The 20,272-nt window shown below is 35.4% G+C and overlaps 1 long non-coding RNA gene across 1 annotated transcript; it reads right to left on the bottom strand.

The window, feature by feature from the left end:
* Positions 1-423: 423 nt before the first annotated feature.
* Positions 424-19,915, bottom strand: LOC131146200 (uncharacterized). The gene is made up of 5 exons (XR_009134273.1): positions 19,751-19,915; positions 19,113-19,650; positions 10,087-10,190; positions 8,662-8,778; positions 424-635 (listed from the first exon to the last, which is right to left on the bottom strand). It is a non-coding gene; the product is annotated as an uncharacterized LOC131146200 (long non-coding RNA).
* Positions 19,916-20,272: the final 357 nt, after the last annotated feature.

Here is a 20,272-nt window from a genome sequence, read left to right as displayed (position 1 = left end):
GGTGCCCGAATAGACTCACTTAGAAAATCTGTTTTTAAAGGTTCTAGTGCCTGAAGTTAGGGTTGGTTGGCTGAACAAAAGACAGAAACTTTCTGTCCGCGATTCGGGTGCCCGAAGCTAAGTTCGGTCACCCGAACTCTTTTTGAACGCGAAGGTTTGGGCACCTAGGTTGGTGAAAAATGTTCTGACACGAGTTCGGGTGACCGAAGAGGATACGTTCAAATTGGTTCAGTCTGCTGAGCAAGAAGTCAACAATTTGACTTTGTCTAGGGTTCGATCGCCTAAGGCGTTTTAAATGCCATAGGTTCGGTCGCCCAAGCTCTCTCAAGTTTTTCAATTTAAGATCCAATTTTGCTTTATTTAATTCCCCAGATATAATAAGTGATCTTGGGGACTATATGTTGTGTAAGTACCTAAGGTCCAACTAGGGTCTGTTTAAGCATACCTACCTATCATACATGATGCAAATTATTACAAGTCATAGGAGTGTACAATCCATAATAATATTACATCCTAGAATAAAGAAAATGAAAAAAAAAAAATTACAAATACAACACAAAACTTCTTCATTCATCGGCACGAACACCGCACGCTATCATGATGTCTTTCAGTTCGAATACGCATGCAAGGTGAACCTACATGCAAGCATTAGTACAACCATTAGTACCAAGAGTATTTGTCATGATCAAAACTGGGTGTGACGTATCAGGCCAATAAATATTGTCTTATATAGATTATGATGAGAAAGGAAAGTATGTATTTTGAAATACATTTGTATATACGTGTTTACAGTTTTACATGATTTCATAGTGAAAGAAAAGGAAACTAATGGTTGTATATTTTGAAACACTAAAACTCATATTGCCACACACTGATAATAATCTATTCCTTCTTACTGAGAGGTCTCACCCCAAGAATTTAAACATTTCAAGAAATACGAGGAATCAAAGTTAGAGTGCTCCGGGGCAGGTTCTAGATAATATTGTTGGAAGTAAGTGTCTGTAATAACCCGAACTCAGAAAAAGAAAAGAAAATAAATAAAAGGTAAAAGGGGGAAAAATAAAGGGGGGAAAAAATTTAAAAGGGTATCAAGTAGGGACTTGTCGATGAATTTGTTCTCCTCATCGACGACCATCCTTTTAAGTTTCGTCGACAAGTACACGTGTCTCTTTGATAAGGAATTACCGAGAGCAAGGGAAATTCAAGTTTCTAAACACTTCGTCTACGAACATTTTGACCTCGTCAACGAAGGCCTGGTTATAAATAGGCCTTGGATCCTTTTTTTCACGAATTTTTCTCTCCTCCCTCATTTTCTCTCTCTAGGTTTCGATTTTTCTATTGATTTTCTTCAAATCCAGCCCGGATTTAGCTCGATTCCCTGATTTAGCCCAATTCGACGATTGGAAGCTACCATGAGATTCTTGAGAAGATTTTCTGCAACGTAGGCGGAGCAGATTTTCAGTTTGGAGTATTTGGACAACATTCCAAAATCAGGGTAAGTAGGGTATTTTAAGTTTTATTATTATTACGGAGTTTATAAGGTCTAGGGAATGATAAAATAGCATTCTATTGAAGTTTGGGTTAATAAACTCGGGTTTTTGAATTAGGGTTCGGGTGAGTGCCGCAGGCGACATTACGAGGTTTCCATGGGTGTAATTTAGTAAACCAGGTAAGGGGAAAACGTTATAGCAATTTTTTATTAATTTTCAATGGGTTAATTTCAAGAATACAAATAATATATATATATATATATATATAGATTTGATTTATCTTATCAGTTAGGAATTTGAAAAATAATAATTTTGATTATATTTTATAATAGAGAAAATTCGTGTGGTAAGAAAATAACTTTCATAATTAAATGGTTGCGAAAACTGCTTGATTACGACTGTTGTTCGCATATGGCTACCGATTGGGTTATAAATACTGTTTGATTGTGAATACTGTGCAACTATGAGTATTGTTTGATTGTGAAGAATGCGGTAAATGTGTTGATGTGCCAAGGTGATTGGTTATGCAATGGATGTGTGATGTTCTATGGTTCATGTAAATTGCGATATAGTGCTGGCAGTGGTATGAGGAGGTCGTTATATCGTACATGATATAAATCGTCATATAACATTGGCAGTGGTATGAGGAGGTCGTTATGTGGGCATTTATATTAAGGGGGTAAAACATTGGCAGTAGAATGAGGAGTTTGTTTTATTGATTTACTATGAACGGGGTTGTGTGTGTAGATTAGTGACCTGTGTGGGCCACGATATATTACTATGTGGTGTTAGTCATGTGTGGACCGTGTATTCTGTGAAAGTGTTAGTCCTGTGTGGATCGTGTGTTTTATATAGATGAGAGTCCTGTGTGGACTTTGATTGCTATGTGAATATGGTCCTTATGTGGGTGTGAATGAAGATTGTGTGTATTTCCTTTGTGGATTGGTTGTGATATACGTATACATGTGGAACTCTGTAAAATGATTAGCATTGGATGCGTATAACTTTAATTACATAAGTATTTATGGTAAAGTAAAATTCTCCACCGAGGGTTTACTGAGAAAGGCGAGTGCTCTGATAATTATCTGTTGCTACCAGAACAGAGGGAAGTTACTTGTATGGGCGAGTAAGCTTCCTTATTCTCAGAGACTTTGCCTGAATACATAACCCGCGAGCTTACTGAGTAAGATGAGTACCCTAGCATTAGTATTAGAGCATAGGGAAGCAACTTGTATGGGCGGGTAATCTTTCTTATTCTCGGAAATTATCAGTAAAAATAATTATGAATGTGTATATGGTATCTGATATCTGTGTTGCTATTAATGATGTGACTTCTCAGCTTCTGTGTTATTGATTATCAGATAATTATTTTTGGTATGTATTAAACTTTCTACCACACATTGTTTATAGTTTTTTCTTCCTTACTAAAAGGTGTTTCACCTTGGCAAATTGTTAATCTTTTTAGGTTCTTCAAGTGATCGAGCTTAGAAAGCTCTGGGGCGGGGTTTAGTTTTGTGAGTGCCTAAAGAAACAAATATATGTTATCTGTTATGTTTAATTCTTTTCGGGAATGCATTTATATTGGCAGGAACTGTGGTTATGGTACATTTATGGGTTGTATATATGTTATAGTCTTTTGGTATTGATCTTGATGGTGTCACATTTCGTTTTACTGCGTGAAGGGATCAGAGACACCTATTGATTGATTCTAACACTTGGGTCCACTTCGGTCGGGTTCGGGGCGTTGACATGTGTCTGTGAGTTTGAGTAGCTTAATACAGTGCATAATTTGTAATAGGTTGTAAATATGTGTATGGGAAGATACTTATATGTTGATGAATGGTTGTAGAACTCTTGTACTGTATCTGGAATTTTATATGTATGTTTCCACTGTTTAGTTCATAAATTGTCTATGGTCACGTTTACCCATTACCCCACTTCGGGATCAGGACAGTATAGTTTGGTATCTAAGCAAACTCATTTTATGTGAAAAGAGAAAAATATAGCAAAATTTTTGGGTTGTGACAATCCCTCCTCCTCTTGAGAATACACCATTCCTATCAAAGCGCAATCTAGTTGAATTTGAGTTTAACATATCAAAGTCAAGTTGAGTTTTGAATCTAAAATTTTTTAGTGGAGTTATCACATTGTGTTGACTCTAGCTTAACTTGAATACACACCCCCACAACTACTAGTATCAAACAAAACCATAAGTTACTCTCACCAAAAAAGAAACATAATTTTCCAATTCTTAAGAAAAAAAAAAAAAAAAAACCAATCTAGTACATGGCCTCACGAATTTGTCCTATAAAAGGCTCCTCACATAGTTGGAGTTCAAACCATCCTTATAAGTTCAAGATCTCCTTAGTACACATCCGATGTAGAACTATGACAGACTCTCTCGTCCAATCTCTGACACCCTCGTCAGAGTGACATATACCTTTGTGTAGGATCCACTCATATGATAGTACCCTCATGATAGTTCTAATAACAAATGTAACGGTCCTAAACCTAACTTCGGTGAGGTATTATCTGCTTTGACCCACTAGCCTCACGGATTTATCTTATAAAAGACGTCTCACATATTTAGAGTCCAAATCATTCTTATAAGTCCAAAATCTCCCTAGTACACATCCAATGTGGGACTGTGACACCAAACTTTCATTATAAGCACATATAGCTCCACACCAATGACAAATAACCCAATAATTTCCACATCTTAATGAAATAACACTAATAGGGAACATAAGCTATACAAAGAAACAAATTCTCAGCAAGTATGTTTGGTAGTTTGTACCTTTTATCTATTTGATGACTCCCAGCCCTAATCCCCTAGATGCATGTCAACTTGTTATGGATTAGTCTACATTGCCAACCATGTTTGTCATTTGTCAAAGTCCTTTTCATTTAGCTTTCTTCTTCCAACTTAAAAGTTAATGTTCAACTTGAAAGAAGACAACACCCTTTGAAAAGGATGTGTTGTAAGGTTAGGAAAAATACAAATAAATAAATAAATAAGCAGTAGCTTTTTTTTTTATTTTTTATTATTTATGTTATGTATTTAGTGGCTACAAATCGACAATACTCCAACTCTCCAAGTGAATAATTCTTGTCCATTCAATCATTTTTTATAATTTTCTTTGTTCGTATATGCATGTGCGCACAAACTATGTGTTCGGTAGAATAAGCAATACAAATTCAAACAAATAAAGTATAATATAAAAGATTCTTTGAGTTGATATACATTGAAAGTTCTAATTATTATATAAATTGAACACCAATCTAAATTGTAAGTTGGCTTTTGCTTAGGATATTCAACTTTTTTCCCTTTTAAAATGAAAATGAATTTCCTTTGGGTTCGTGGATCTTTTGTGACAACTCATGCAATAGTTAGCTAACCCTAATATTCCGGCTTTTATCTTCGTAAAATTAAAAACAATAACTCTATCATTTCAATTTTTACTTTGATAAATTAAAAATAAAAATGAAAAATATTTTTCACAAGTGAACCGAGCTTCATCTTTTGTGTGAGGAAGTTATGTCGCTCATCTTATCTTAAGAATTTTTTTTTTTTTTTTACATGTAAATTGTATCCCTTAAATGTCATTTTAAGAAATATTATGAAAAGCACAAATAATTGGCATAAAAAGAAATTTTGAAATCCAAAAAATTGCAACAGCTTGAGAACAAAAGGAAGTGAAGCATAGAATCACAGCAATAAACCATGTCTACAAAAACACAGGTAGTATATAAATTTATCTCCACAGATGCTCAAGGGAGCAAACTGAATTATCAATGAATCTGAAAGCCCACAACCCCAGACATGTACAACAAAATAAAATTAAGAAATATGAAAAATAAATTCCCAAATGGAATGCAAATAAACAGACAAAGCACTAAGAGGAACCAAGATGTAAATTCAACTCACTTACATTTTGATTCAACTTAAACTCAAATGAACTTGAGTAGGTTAGTAAGTCAAGTTTGAGTTTTGTAACACAATTAGCGAGTCTGGGTGGACCTTTGTTTTTAATATTTTATAAGTAAAAATGTAAAATATTATAGATTTGTTATCGATTTTTTTTTTCAGAATTGAGATTAATTGAGTGCCGTTTTCAGTTTTAAGAACCCGCAATCTAGTTGAATTTGAGTTCAACAAATCAAAATCAAGTTGAGTTTTAAATCTAAAATTTTTTAGTGGAGTTGAATTCAAATATCATATTGTGTTGACTCTAGCTTAACTTGAATACATACCCCACAACTACAAGTAGCAAATAAAACCATGAGCTACTCCCAGAGAGAGAGAAAAAAAAAAAAGCAATATAACTTTCCAATTCTTAAAAATAAAAATAATAATAATAAAAAAAAAACAGGCAGTTTGGTGCATAAAGTTCCCGTGTCTGCAGGGTCTAAGGTAGGGGCGGAATTGATGTATAAGTATGCAACCTTACCTTATATTTTTGTTAGAGGCCTCAAATCACAAAAATCAAGCTTACAAAAGAACCCAATTCTAAAATAAACTTTAAACACCAAACAAACATCCACCTAAACCAAAAAAAACATATACCGCCAATAGCCCACATTGAAATTAAAACTACACAAAAATTAAACAAAAAACAACTAATTACTTAATCTAATAAGCCAAGTGTAACGATTTTGGACCCAACTCCGGTGAGGTATTATTTGCTTTGACCCACTAGTCTCACAAATTTATCCTATAAAAGGCGCCTCACATAGTTGAAGTCCAAGCCATCCTTATAAGTTCAAAATATCCCTAGTACACATCCAATGTGGAACCATGATAGACTCGCTCATCCGATCGCTGACACCCTCGTAAAAGTGACTTACACCTCTGTATAGGATCCACTCATCAAATAGTATCCTTAGGGTAGCTCTGCCACCAAATGTAAACGGTCTCGGACCCAACTTCACCGAAATATTGTCCGCTAACGGTCCTCGACCCAACTCTGGTGAAGTATTGTCCGCTTTGACCCATTGACCTCACATAGTTGGAGTCCAAACCATTCTCATAAGTCTAAGATCTCCTTAGTACACATCCAACGTAGGACTGTGACAAGCTCTCCTACCCGACCTCCGACACCCTCATTAAAGTAGCTTACACCTATGTGTAGGATCCACCCACATGATAATACACCTAGGGTAGCTCTGATTCCAAATATAATGGTGTTGGAACCAACTCCAATGAAGTATTGTCCATTTTGACCCACTGACCTCATGAATTTGTCCTATAAAAAGCATTTCACATAGTTGATGTCCAAACCATCATTATAAATCTAAAATCTCCCTAGTATACATCCAATCAGGGACCGTGACACCAAGCTTTCATTATAAACACATATAGCTCCACACCAACGACAAATAATCCAATAATTTCCACATCCTAATGAAATAACACTAATTGGAAACATAAGCTATACAAAGAAACAAATTGTCAGCAAGTCTGGTCGATAGTTTGCACCTTTTACTTTGAATTCAAACTCATTTGATGACTCCCAGCCCTAATCCCTTAGACGCATGTCCACTTGTTAAAGAACTGATATAAATAAACTACTGCAAGAGGAAACAAGTTTCAAATAGTACTTGAAAGCGCCTGTTTCAGTTGTGAAAAATAATTTTCTTCTCCTTTTTCGTTTTTCCAAGAAGTAAAAGAATGCCTTCTTGTTTTTCCTTCCAGTTTTTCCAACGTTCATGTTGAAAAATTAGAAATCAATAAAAAATGGGTTTCCAGGCTTTTTATACTAAGGGTATGTATGTTTGAAAGATATTACTTAAAAAAAAGAAAAGAAAAAGAAAATGAGAAGAAAACCTATTTTTCATTATATTTTTGTTTTATATTAAACACTATTAAAAATAAAAGTTTATTTTAATATAATTAAAAATATAACACAACCAAATATTAATGATGAGTAAAATCAAAATTTTGTTGATAGATTTGGTATATTTTTTATTTTCTTTTTCACTTCCTTTGATAACCAAACATGAAAATGCAAATTTCTTGATATTTTTCTTTCTTTAGTATTTTTTGAGTTCCAATCTGATCCTGAATGTTGGGAAACTAGAAAACAAAATGATAATTTTGTAACTTTTTTGAAAAGTAAAAATGAAAAATAAATTTACGCTCCATAAGTAAACAAGCACTAAAGTTTTTAAATTCTATTCAAATATCAAATAAAGCATCTTCTATAGGAGAAAAAAAAATCATTGGATTTGATTGGAGGAATGATTTTATGTGAGAAAAGAAAAAATAATAATAAGAACGAAATTTATTTTCCCCTATATTTTCCTTTTATAAAAAATACTATAAAAAAATAAAAATTTATTTTAATATAACTAAAAATTAGGAAAAACTATATATCAATAATGTGCATAGATTTGGTATATTTTTTATTTTCTTTCTCACTTTTTTTGATAACTAAACATGAAAATGTGAATTCCTTAATAATTTCCTTCCCTTTTCCTAATATTTTTTGAGTTTTGATGTCTTAAGAAACAAGGAATTAAAAAAGGATGAGACATCCTCAAAAAACAACAGGAAATCTAACCAAGCTAGCAGTTGAGAAAAATAAAAATAATAAAAAGCCAAGAAACCAAAAAAAAAAACACATTAGAGAAGGCCATACTACCAAACACAACCAATCACGTTAAATATTAGAGAAAGCCATACTGCAAAACACCCAAAAATGAACACTCGCAAGGAGGCCAAAAACACAATCCTGTCCCAAATCAATATGAAGCAAGATCCTTGAAAATCCAAGCATTCCTTTCCAACCTAAATTACCGGTCACAAACCTACGATTTCATTTTGCCTCCCAGAGCCAACAAAATCAATCAACAAGAAATCCTCCAAAGATTGTGCGCAAATCCAACGCTCCCTCAACAAACAAAAAAGCTCACTCCATGAGCACTGGGCCACAGAGCAATGAAGAAATAAATGAACATAATCCTCACTAGTAGCACAACACATTACACAGATCAAGGGAGAGGAACATCAACATCAATGTTGAACCACCCCCCCCCCCCCAACTTTCTCAATTTTGAAGGAACCTAAAGAGGAATTTTTGTCACTCAAGATCACAGATTGATGTTATTATTTAAAAATCCCTAGTCATAAATAGATAGTTAATCAAAAACGGAGTTAAGGAACTCAAACCTGGAGGTGGGCTTACACTTCCTCTTGAAGAACATTTTCACCCCTCAAATTCTTAGGCTCTTAGCCTTCTTATCTTTTCAGTCATAGTCTTCGCTTTCTTTGTTTTCCAAAATACACCTACAGAAGCAAGGCACAGACCAAGATTATTATTAGTGTAGATAAAAAGAAACTAAACCCTAAAAAGCAATTTCCTTCAAATAAGCAGCATTGTTCATGTTCTACTAAAAATATATATCTACCTCAATTGTCATTATCATGTGTAATGAATAATTTTTTTCTTTTCACATAAAAAATAACTAAATCAAATAAAGTCATGTTTTAGTAGTCAATGGCATGGCTGAAAAAAGAAAAAAAATTTAATCAAATTTTAAAAAAGAAATAATCAAGTAAAATAGTATTTTTATTACCACAAGATTTGGGGATCACTTTAGACTACAAAAAATGGTCCTTTCAGAGGCATTTATTGGATGGACTTGCAAAAGGACTGCCATGCAGCCATTCTTTAGTCTTCTACATTTGTATTGATCTTTTTTTGGTTGTCTTTTTCTTGCTTTCTTTTTAATTGAAGGGTACCTTTTTCTCCTAGTTGAGCATTTTCTTTTCACTTTTCTAATATAACTCTTCATCAAAAAATAAATATATCTTGTTTTTACCAGAACAAATTTGCTTTATCTACGTGGGAATTTCATCATTGAGGCTCTCCACAGCCAGGGGGTTATTGGGAGCCATACTCACAAATAGGTTGAAAACATAATAATGCAAATATACATAGTAAACAAGATAAAGTTTGTTCATTTTCATACATCTGCCCCAGAAGTTACCTTGATGAATAGTTCATACAGAACCGCTTTAAATGTTTAACTTTTTATATTTGTTCGAATAGATCTTATGTGGGGCCCACAGACTGCATGGTTGAGACACCAGCTAGGGTCCTTTTTTCATCTCCAGCAGAACCACTCTATGTAGTATATCAATTATTGGCTCCACAAAGTTTGAACCTAAGACGTCCCCTGTGAACATCTCTCATCATACAGTTGAGTGTTCCATAAGGGACCAAACATGAAAAATTCTCAAACCAAAAATTGATTAAGAAATCTACTAAAGAAATGATAGCATAGTAAAAAAATAATGAAATAAAAAAGAAAAGATTTGTACAACACAGCACATTCAAAAAACACAAAAGAAATAATGCTAGTTTACTAAAGAAAGCCACAAATATCCATGTAAAATAGATACTACGTAACCAAGAAATATGGCAAAACATCATTTATGAAATACAAGTCTTACATCATCATCACTGAGAATACCATCTATAAATTCCAAAAGCATGAATTTTACGGTACAGCAGTCTCAATTCAACTTCCAATGAAGAAACAAAAGAGAACACCAATGAAATGTAAATAAAGGCAATGGAAAAGGCCATACATGTCCAGCTTCAGCATCCATTCTGGGTGATTAAGAGATTTCTTTCCAGCACCAAGGCAGACTAACCAAGAAGCTCAAAATAGAATCCAACAAAACAGCATCTCCTATAATAATACGCTTTCAAAAGGGAATTTTAGAGTGGTATATAAGAACTATCAAGCACATATACTAATCAGTTTGCAGGAGTAGGGGGTTAAAAAATAAAAAGAGAGATCAATTTAAACTAAAGCAAACATAACTTATGGTATTGGAGCAGCTTGCTGACCATCAGCATGGTCCAGTGACCAGATGGTTCCAAACAATAAATTGTTAGTTAACATACTCAATTCTACATGACCTTTAAATGTGAGATTGGCACATTATCCTGTGTCTCATAGGCATTTTGTCAAGTAACTAACAGGCATTGGGAAAAACCAGTAAGTTAATTAGATTGAATCTTGATCCGAATAGGATCTAACCCTCCAGCCAAATTTTTATCTTTTCAGCATTTTTTTCTCAAGTCGTAGTTAGTATTATCATCCAAAAGGCACTAGAAGGCACAAAAATAAGCAAATGAACTGATCAGCAAGCAAATACTTTGATTTCTCTTGGTTTATCAATGGTATTGCTTCATTGTCTCCTCATTGGATTTTCTTCACATCAACACACATAAAGGATTGTTGTCATATTACTTATAGATGAATGAAAGCAAACTAATTTGTAGTTGAGAGCATTTAAGGGGGCCGTCTGGTTCGTAGCATTAAAAATTTTCTCATGAAATCTCATTCCTAGGAATGGGATGCCTGCCTTATGGTAATATTTTTGTTTGATTAGTGAATAAAGGATTCCCATGTTAATGTTTGGTTCAACATGACTAACATTTCAAGAAGATGATCATTATACTCTTGATGCACATGTAATCAATATGTGAAGAATAATTATATCTTCAACACAAAAACCTAATAAGAATACGTACTCAATTAAAGGACAAAAGACACTCACCTTCCCTGAGGTTTGACAAAAAACAGAGACCTCCTCTAAGATTTCAAAAATGACACAAATCTCCCTTAAGATTTCAAAAATGTCACAAACCTCCCTTGAGGTTTGCCTAAAAGACATGACCTCCCCTAAAAAAAACTTGTCTTTTTACAAAATTCAAGGGGAGGTTTGTGTTTTTTCACAAACCCCAGGGGAGGTCCTTAGGATTTTTGAAACCTCAAGGAAGATCCCTCGAATTTTTAAAATCTCAGGGGATGTCATTATCTTTTTGTCAAACCTCAAAGCAGGTTAGTGTCTTTTGCCCCTTAATTAAATCCATGTACTAAAACTTTCAATAATCATAAATTTTAAACAAATTCAACAGTTAAAACAATCAATTGGCAAAAATGATTGAGGGCAATATAGTGTCCACATGTTAACCATTATATTAAATTATTTTAACACAAATACTATTGCTTTCATTATATTAATAATTTATTATTTTGAATATAATAATAGAGCGTGATAATACCATATTGTTAGGCATTGTTGTCCAACCTGGAAAAATAGTGAGGGCAATTGGTCCAAAAGTAGGATTCCCATGAAACTTACCCATGAGGATGGAAATAGAAAGCCCATTTCATACCTAGGAATGTGAACATTCCTGCCAAGTTAGATTCTCATATTTTCAACAAATTCAGGAATGAGATGTTATGGGCATCACATTCGCAAACCAAACACCCCTTAGAAATACTTCTAATTCAAACCTAGCCCTAATAAGATGATCAAAATGATCCTAATCAATATTGAGTAATTGAACAACACAAATTAATTCTGCATCCAAATTTTAAAATTAATATCCACAGATTTTTTTCTTATAAAGTAACATCCACAGATTACTATTACCTAAAGCATTCAATAAACTAACCCATAGTTTTATAGTTCCCCGTGTACTCCAAATCTATAAAGAAAAAAAAAAAATTATCGGCACATAAAAAAGTCCATTAATTAAAAGAACTTTTAGGTAATTTTCTAACCACCAGAGCCCAACTAATGGAATAAGGGTTGCATTTATACATGATTAGAAGCTAATTTGTTGTCATGGTCGAACATAGTATCAAGTAAAAATGAACATATTGTTCATATTCTGGCATTATATTGCTATAAAAAGGAAAATAGAGTTCAATCCATCAAAGATAGATGCAAACATTCTCAAGTATAGAATACATAACTCAGATGATATCAATCAGTTCAATCCATCAAAAATGATGCAAACATTCTCAAAGATAGAAGCAATAAAAAACCTCTAAAAATATATAAATGATTGAAGCAATCCATACGGCATCCAGATATATAAAATAAGCATTGTGGTTAATATTTATTTTATAAAATAGTAATGATTTTGTGGGCATTCTTACATAATTTGGGACTCAATTCATGTAACTTCCCCAAACATGTATACACAAAAAATAAGCTCCAAAACTGGTCTAAGTTATATATATGCACACACCCCCACCCACCCAAGGTTACATTCCTAACACTAGTTCAAGTAAAATAAATTCTAAAAATAATATCATAAGATCTTTTTCATGTCACGAACAGCATCTTATTCAAAACATTTTTTCTTTCAAACATATTTTCTTGCAATTAGAGGTTATTTATATCTTTTAGTATTATTATTATTAAGTGTGTTAGTATTAACGAGAGTTAGTAAAGGTATTATTGTCCTTAGAATATTTTTAATTTGTATTATAAATAGAGGGAGAGAGACCTATCTTCAAGTTAGGTCATTCATTTTAATCAAATCTTAACATAGTATCAGGGCGTGATCCAACCTAAACCCTATTCCTCTCAGCCATCGCCAGAAAACACCATTCCTGCAGCTGTCCTTCCCAGATCCACCTCCATTCCATATTATTTCACAAAACCAATCATACACCCATAAACAGAACCCCTCAAAGCCTAAACCCAAAAAACCCCATCACCGGAGGAGCCCTCACACACTCCCACGCGCTGGCCAAATGCCGGCAGGGCCAACCCCAAGCGCCTGCACGTGGGTGAAGTTTTGACCACTTTTTTATGTTCTTTTCCTCTGCTATGTTCTGATTCCTTCTCTAGACTATATTACTAAGCTGTTAAACCAGTTTTTTGCTCAAAAACTCAACCTTTTTCAACCACGCACTCGTATTATTCCATTACTTTCTGTTCAAGGTTTGCAAAGGCTTCTTTGTGAGCTTTTTGGAGCCATGGCAGCGTTCATCCGTTCAGTTGTGAGGCTGTGGCAGTGTTATATCCATCAGTGAGTTGTTCACCTCGTCCATGATTGTGTCGGTGCTTCACATAGTTTTTGATTGTCCCAATTAGTTTTGATTGTTCTTGTTGTTTTTTGGTGTGCTTGCTGATTTGTGAGTGTAGGGATGGAATCTATGAATTCCAAAAATTTGTTTCCTACATCGCTGCCACAAAAAACAACTCAAAAGTTGGATGGAGAAAACTATGTTCAATGGTCTAAATCCATTCGGGTTTATTTAGCAGGATTAGGAAAATCTAACCACTTGCCCTAATTTGATCCTTTTGATGAGAAGAGAAAAGACGCATGGGTTCAAGAAGATGCTTTGATTGTTTCCCTTTTACGGAATTCAATGGAGCAACAAATTGCATGGATGTGTATGCATCTAGATACGTGCAAGGAGATTTGGGATTATGTCAAACTTCTATACCCGGTAACATTACACGTATGTATGATTTATCCCAGGAGTACTTTCAGTTACAACAAGGAGATAAGAGTATTGCAGATTATTTTGGAGAGATGAAGCGTATTCATGAGGAGCTTAACATCGCGCAACCTATAACCACCTACGTTCATGAGATGCAGAAGCAGAGGGAGCAAATGGCAGGTCTTCGTGTTCTAGCAAACTTGAGACCCAAGTTCGAGGCAGTTTGGTCCCAGATACTTAGTAGTGTCGAGCTGCCATCATTTGCCAATGTTTATTCTTGTGTTTTTCATGCTTCCTTTAGCATGCATTCTCCTAATCTTGCATCTACCTTTGAGAGGACAGCCTTTGCTACATAGGGTGATTCTAGTTCTCTACCAAACAACACAAAAGTTATCAAGGTGGTTTGAGTGGTCGTAGTGGTAGAGATGGATGAGGAAAAGGTACACCTCGCAAGTGCACTCGTTGTGGACGTTGTAATCATACTATTGAGCAGTGTTGGGATCTTCAAGATAGACCTTCACATGTTGCCAATGCAGCCACAATTTGCTTCACACCTTTGGGGGCAGCCAATGCAACCACTGTCGGCTCCTCACCTTTGGGGCCAAGTGGGGGGCAACATACTATATCCATGTAAGAGGAAGAGTATTCCAAGTTCCAACAGTATCAAACATCACAACAAGCTTCTCTTCCCTTTGCATCTCTTGCCCAAACAAGTAATCACACAGTATGCCTATCATCTAGTTTTTCTCGTCCTAGTCCTTGAGTCATAGACTCCGCTGCCACTGATCATGTCACAGGTATACCCTAGCTTCCTCTCCACTCTTCAATATCCTACAAATTTACCTTGTGTTACTCTTGTTGATGGATCCACCACTGTAGTCAAGGGAATTAGGATTGTAAATCCCATTTTCTCTTCCTTTGGTTTTATATATTCCCAAATTTCCTTTCAATCTTATGTCCGCTAGCAAAATTATTAAATCCATGAACTGTTCGGTGACATTCTTCCCTGATTCTATGGTTATTCAGGATTTGAAAATGAGAAAGATGATTGGTGGAGGGCGTGAAGCTAGTGGACTCTATCACTTTGAGCTCCTATCTCCTTCTACCACCTGCACTGCTACTACCACGCCTTTCCAAATTCATTGTTGCCTTGGTCATCCTTCATTGGAAAAGTTAAAATTTTTTGTTCCTAGTTTGAGTTCTGTGTCTAGTCTTGATTTTGAGTCTTGTCAATTGGAAAAGCACCATCACGTTCCTTTAGCTTCTCAAGTCAATAAATGAATTGTAAGACTTTTTATGTTAGTTCATTATGATGTTTGAGGTCCTAGTAGGGTTAGTTCATTCTGATGTTAGTTCATTCTGATGTTTGAGGTCCTAGCAAGGTTGTGCCCAAGTTGGGTTTCCGGTACTTCGTAACCTTTGTGGATGATTATTCAAGAATGACTTGGTTATATTAAATAAAAGATCATTTTGAGTTAGTTTTAGTTCACGTATTTTATGCCTTTTGTTCTGAAATAAAGATTTAATTTGGTTTTCTAGTTCAAATATTTCAAAGTGATAATGGAAAAGAGTTTTTCAGTGCACAATTCACTACTTATATCACTCCGTTTGGTATTATTCATCAATCATCTTGTACCCACACTCCTCAATAAAATGGGGTTGCAGAGAGGACAAATAGACATCTTCTTGAAATCACTCGTACCTTACTTTATCAAATGCATGTACCTAAAGTGTTTTGGAGTGATGTTGTGCTTATTGCTTGAAATTTGATCAACAGAATGTCATCCTCTGTTCTTAATGGTAAAATTCCGTACACCATTCTCTTTCCTAATTCACCTTTATTTTCTTTTCTTCCTTGTATATTTGGGTGTGTATCCTTTTTTCATCAACTAACTCCTGGGGTGGATAAGTTGGATCCTCGTGCTATAAAATGTGTCTTTTTGGGCTACTTATATAGACAAAAGAGATATTGTTGTTATAGTCCTGTGTTGCATCGCTTTTTTTGTTTTGCCGATGTTACCTTCTTTAAATTTACACCTTTCTACACCCAATCACTAAGCACTCCTGAGCTCAATGAGTATCTTCATTTGCCTAATCTTCCAGATTCTACTTTGTTGTCCTTGCCCAAATAACCATCTGAGTCTTCATGTAGTTCGAGCCCTTCTCATCGTCTTGATCATCCTACTTTGCAGGTGTATTCACAACGATGGCCCCAAGGAAGAGAGTCCCATCTAGCTTCTACTACCACGCCCTTTGGTTTCCTCATCCGATGATCATACTTCCATGATGTTGATCCTCCTATCGCAGTTTGCAAAGGTCAATGTACATGTACTCAACATCTCATTTCCAACTATGTTTGTTATTACTCCTTATCACCCTCCTATTATTGTTTTATTACTACTCTATCATCTACTACCGTTCCTAAATCTATTTCGTAAGCCTTAGCCCATGTTTGGAAAGGTAAATGCACATGTACTCAACATCTCATTTCCAACTATGTTTGTTATGACTCCTTATCACCCTCCTATTATTGTTTTGTTACTACTCAATCACCTACTACCCTTCCTAAATCTATTTCGTAAGCCTTAGCCCATGTTTGGAAAGGTAAAAGTACATGTACTCAACATCTCATCTCCAACTATGTTTGTTATGACTCCTTATCACCCTTATATTATTGTTTTGTTACTACTCTATCATCTACTACCCTTCCTAAATCTATTTTGTAAGCCTTAGCCCGTGTTTGGAAAGGTAAAAGTACATGTACTCAACATCTCATTTCCAACTATGTTTGTTATGACTCCTTATCACCCTCCTATTATTGTTTTGTTACCACTCTATCATCTACTACCCTTCCTAAATCTATTTTGTACTAGCCCATTCTGGGTGGAGGGATGCTATGGATGAAGAGATGAATGTTTTACATGACAATGGTACTTGGGACTTGGTACCTCTTCCTCCTGACAAGTTTGTGGTTAGTTGTCGCTGGTTTAAACAGTGAAAGTCAACCCTGATGGTTCTGTGGCTTGTCTAAACGCCCGTCTTGTTCCTAAGGGATACACTCAAGTGTATGGTCAAGATTATTTTGATACTTTTTCTCTGATTGCCAAACTTACATCAGTACATATGTTCATCAGCTTGGCTACTACTTGTCACTGGCCTCTGCATCAGTTAGATGTGAAAAATGCCTTCTTGCATGGTGACCTTGAGGAGGAGGTTTATATGGAGCAACCACTTGAGTTTGTTGCTCAAGGGGAGTCGGGCTTAGTGTGTCATCTCAAGAAGGCTTTATATGGTTTAAAACAGTCTCCCAGAGCATGGTTTGGTCGTTTCAGGGCTGTAGTACTTGAGTTGGTCTTCGACAGTGTGTTGTTGATCATTTCGTGTTTTATTGTCATACTTCATCAAGTAAGATCCTTCTTGTTGTTTATGTGGATGATATTGTTATTATAGGTGATGATGATAAAGGTATTTAGCGTCTCAAACTTTTTTCTACAAACTAAGTTTCGGACCAAAGATTTGGGACCATTGAAATACTTCTTGGGTATAGAAGTACTTAGATCTAGTATCGAAACTATTTTGTCACAAAGGAAGTATGTTATTGATATGTTAGATGAAACTAGCTTGTTGGGATCTGAACATGTTGATACACCCTTAGATCCTAACAGCAAGTTAGTGTTGGATATGGATGATTTGCTACCTAATCTTGGACAATATCAAAGATTTGTTGGAAAGTTAAATTACCTCACAGTTACTCGACCAGATATCTCTTTTGCAACAAGTGTTGTGAGTCAATTTCTAGATTCTTTAAAGATAATTCATTGGGATTCGCATTTTGAGATATCTCAAAGGTGCACCCGGGAGAGGTCTTTTATATCTTGATCAGGGTCACACCTATATCCATTGATATACAGATGCAAATGCAGATTGGATTGGATTGCCTTTTGACCAAAGATCCACAACCGGGGACTATATCTTGGTTGGTGGTAACTTAGTTTCTTGGAAGAGTAAGAAATGAACTGTGGTGGCAAGGTCAAGTGTTAAATGAGAATATAAAGCTATGATTCACACTGCTTGTGAACTTGTCTAGTTGAAGAACATATTGGAAGAATTAAGTATTTCACTATTTCTCATTCTTAGCCCATGAAGTTGATGTTTGACAAACAAGTTGCTTTTCATATTGCTTCGAACCCGGTCTTTCGTGATCAGACGAAGCACATTGAAGTTGATTGCCACTTTGTTCGAGAGAAACTTGTGCAGAAGCTCATTACAACCACTTATGTGAAGTCAGACATGCAGCTTGCTGATTTGGTTAGCAAAGCGTTGGAGGGTGTTCATGTTAAATTCATTTGTAACAAGCTAGGAGCATATGACATGTATTTATGTCTTTTAGTATTATTATTATTATTGAGCATGTTAGTATGTTAATTAGTGAGAGTTAGTAAAGGTATTATTGTCATTAGAATGTATTTAATTTGTATTATAAAAATTAGGTCATTCACTTTAATCAAATCTTAACACTTGTGAAACTCAACTACAAAAGTATTTGACCAGAAATTGCATCTTTACATTGCCTTAAATTTCTACAACCTCCCACATTAAAAACTCACTAAAAATCGTTATTATTAATTCCTCTTCTGTAACTAACTAGCAGGAGTAGAAAAAGAGAGCCATCACTCAAGATATATGTCACAAATAAATTTTTAGGAGGCAACACATTTTCTGTTGTTAATACAGAAAAAGGATTTAAGCAGAGTGCAAAAAAAGGCATAGAACAGTTAGCTGTTAAATCCCATAAGAGAAAGCAGATCGAAACAAACTGAAGGAGCAGTTATTTGCATAATAGCATTCAATGAAATTCATAATATACCGTATACAATTCATAGTAGTTAGAGACGCAAGGCGAGCCAAGGTGCAAAGGGTATTTGAAGCCGAGGCGTGAGGCGCAAGGCAAAGGCGTGCGCCTCACCACTATTAAAATGCTGTAAAATGCCTATTTGGGGTAATTGATATATGAACATATGAATATCTATTAATATTAGAATTTAAAATGCCAAAACATTCAATAGAAAAATTGGAAATTTAATGAAATTCCCAAGGCCAAAAGCATCAACAATTCAACATCAAAATAAAAGAGTACAAAACAAATTGCAAAACAGTAGCTAAATTCAGTAAAAAAAGTATTATGTATTAGTTCTAAACTTGCATTAAACTACATATTTAATTACATATAATATTATAAGAAGAAGCAGCAGGCAGCAAGCAACAGAAAGCAGAAAGAAGAAGAAGAAGAAGAAGTGAAAAAGAACGGAAGAAGAAGAACTTAACAAGAAGAAAAAGAAGAAGACGACTTACAAAGGCTCAAAGACAAGCTTGCTGCTGGTTCGAAATGTCAAAGACGAACTCACGCTGCTTGTTCGAAGGCTTGCAAACAAACTCGCTAAGGCTCCTGCTGGTTCGAAATGTGGAAGGCGAACTCACGAAGGGTTGTGCTGACTTGAAATGTCGAAGACAAACTCATGCTGCTGGTTTGAAGGCTCGAAGACAAGCTCGCGAAGGCTCATGCTGGTTCGAAATGTGCAAGATGAACTCGCAAAGGGTCGTGGGGCTTCGAAGGGTCGGAGAGGGCTAGGGCTCCTGTTGGTTCGAGTCAAATGAGGGCTAGGGCTCTGGCCTCCGGCTATTTCTTTATTTAACAGGCTCAAAAATTTCAAGGCACGCCTCACGTCGCCTGGCGCCCCTGTGCGCCTCATCGTACCTCTTGCAGGTCGCCTCGCCTCGCATGGGATGAGGCGCTGGCTTCCTCGCCTCGCGCCTAGGCGCACCTCAGGCATGCTTTTAACAACTATGATACAAGTACTCAATGTACATCACAGGAGGATTTCATAATTTCCTACAGATAATATAAATGAGATTCAGAAGATAAAATAAAATGAAAATAAAATAAGTTTTCCTTTCATGACAATATTCAAGAAGGTAAGGGGAAAAGGCACCTAAATTACTGGTTAAAGATAATTGCTATGACTGAGCCAGCAAGCTTGCCATTGACCTTGAAAGTGGCAAAAATTTTGAACTCCCAAATATTTTTTCCCCCTGGAATGGTAGATGTGGCACTTGTGCCATCACCATCAGCTCCCTATCCACCATGACAATGTAAAGTATCTTAGGCTGATCTACTGCAATAAAACAAAAGCAAATGATCTTAAATGTCATTTTATCAGGAAATCAGCTCTCCTGCTAAAGGTAACCAGGGAAAAAAAATGGGGAAGAACAAGCCTAATACTTCAGTGAATAATTTTAAAATTGCCACAGCTTCGAGACCAGAGAGTTTCCAACAAACAATGCTTCTAGTTTACCATCTATGCCTTTCACCTCCACCACAAGTGGCAGCGTCATTTGGTTTGGTTGGCATGGTGATCATCTCTAGCAGGGAACATCAGATGCTTACACTGATGGTAATAAAAATCTACAACCGCATGCAATCACAATACTTTTAACTCAATTTAAAACTCTAC

The sequence above is a fragment of the Malania oleifera genome, chromosome 13 (genome assembly GCF_029873635.1).
Source record: "Malania oleifera isolate guangnan ecotype guangnan chromosome 13, ASM2987363v1, whole genome shotgun sequence".
Classification (NCBI taxonomy): Eukaryota; Viridiplantae; Streptophyta; class Magnoliopsida; order Santalales; family Ximeniaceae; genus Malania; species Malania oleifera.
This window is presented reverse-complemented; position numbering and strand designations above follow the sequence as displayed.